This window comes from Trachypithecus francoisi, unplaced genomic scaffold (assembly GCF_009764315.1).
Source record: "Trachypithecus francoisi isolate TF-2019V2 unplaced genomic scaffold, Tfra_2.0 Lachesis_group7, whole genome shotgun sequence".
Taxonomy (NCBI): domain Eukaryota; kingdom Metazoa; phylum Chordata; class Mammalia; order Primates; family Cercopithecidae; genus Trachypithecus; species Trachypithecus francoisi.
Window position 1 is genome coordinate 58,490,597 of NW_022681472.1, and position 1,619 is coordinate 58,492,215.

Below are 1,619 nucleotides of genomic sequence, written 5' to 3' on the forward strand. Positions count from 1 at the left end.
TGTGCTTCTGACCAAGGCTGTAAATCAGAGGTTTCCATAAGCCCCTTCTAGGGTTTGATCATTCATTAGAATGGCTCATAGAGCTCAGGGAAACACTTGAGTTTACCAGTTTGTTATAAAGGATATTACAAAGGATACAGAAGAACAACCAAAGGAGATTCTCTAAATGCCTGCCCAGCAATAAATATGCTCAACTAAAATTATATGCTCATAAATTGCTATCAGTATTTGGTAGTACCTGTCTAAAAAGACATTTTCATGGTTGAAATACATAAAATTTCATTACACATTAGTATTAACAGATGAACATTTGCAATAGATTTTGATGATAGGGAACACCAGTTTTTAACTCAATCAAAGTGTTACCCTCTCTCAATGAAATTTTTGGTTTTTTTTTAAGACAAGGTCTTTGTCTCCCAGGCTGGAATGCAGTGGCACAATCACAGCTCACTATAACCTCTACCTTCTGGGCTCAAGCAATCCTCCCTCCTCAGCCTCCTGAGTAGCTGGGACTACAGGCACACACTGCCATGCTTGGTTAATTTTTAATTTTTTTTTATAGAAACTCCTGGATTCAAGCAATCCTCCTGCCTCCACCTCCCAAAGTACTGGAGTCCAGGCATGAGCCACTGAGTCTGGCCTAAAAATAAAAAACTTAAATGAGGTTTAGTTGGGCCTCAGCATCAAGTATTTCCTCCTGTCTGATGGTTCTGTTGCATGGAATCAATAAAACCCTGATTCCCACCTATGTGTGACTGCAAGTGGTCACAGACTTTAACAATGTGCTGGTACTCTCAGGATATCCTTCAATTAAACTAATCTAAATGCTTGAAAAGACAGATTTTTGTTGAAAAATTGAATCTACTGCCAACATGTCTTGTCAGGAATACAAGTCCACTGAGTAGCATCCAAATCACAATAAACATTCAGATGATTAATATGTTCTGTTTACCACCCAGTGCCCTCACTCGCCAGTTATTGCACAGCTCACTATTATGCTGGGTTTGATTTTAAGTGAATGGATAAATACAGACTGCATTTTTTTTCCACTTCTTTTTTATATGGAACATTTCATGAATTTTCATGTCATCCTTGGGCAGCAGCCATGCTAATCTGTGTATCATTCCAACTTTAGGATGTTTGCTGCCAAAGTGAGAACCAGATCTGAGTATTTTTAAGAAATGAGGGTAGAAGCCGGGCACAGTGGCTCATGTTTGTAATCCCAGCACTTTGGGAGGCTGAGGCGGGTGGATTACTTGAGGTCAGGAGTTCGAGACCAACCTGACAAACCTGACCAACATAATGAAACCCTGTCTCTACTAAAAATACAAAATTAGCCGGGCATGGTGATGCTCACCTGTAATCCCACCTACTTAGGAGGCTGAGGCAGGAGATTCGCTTGAACCCAGGAGGCGGAGGTTGTAGTGAGCAACAAACGACCTGATTTGTAGGATTTGCCAATTACCATGGTGCAAATACTTCCACTACAGCCAATTTCAAGTTATTAGTGCGATATTTCTGAATATCAGGTTAAGAAGAGATGTGTACCATTGGATGAATGAGTATTTCTGAATATCAGGTTAAGAGATGTGTACTGTTGGCAGTAAGCTGAGATTGTG

The 1,619-nt window shown here is 40.2% G+C and overlaps 1 pseudogene; it reads right to left on the reverse strand.

The window, feature by feature from the left end:
• Positions 1-1,055: 1,055 nt before the first annotated feature.
• LOC117079677 lies at positions 1,056-1,155 on the reverse strand (annotated as a pseudogene).
• Between the last annotated feature and the right edge of the window lie 464 nt (positions 1,156-1,619).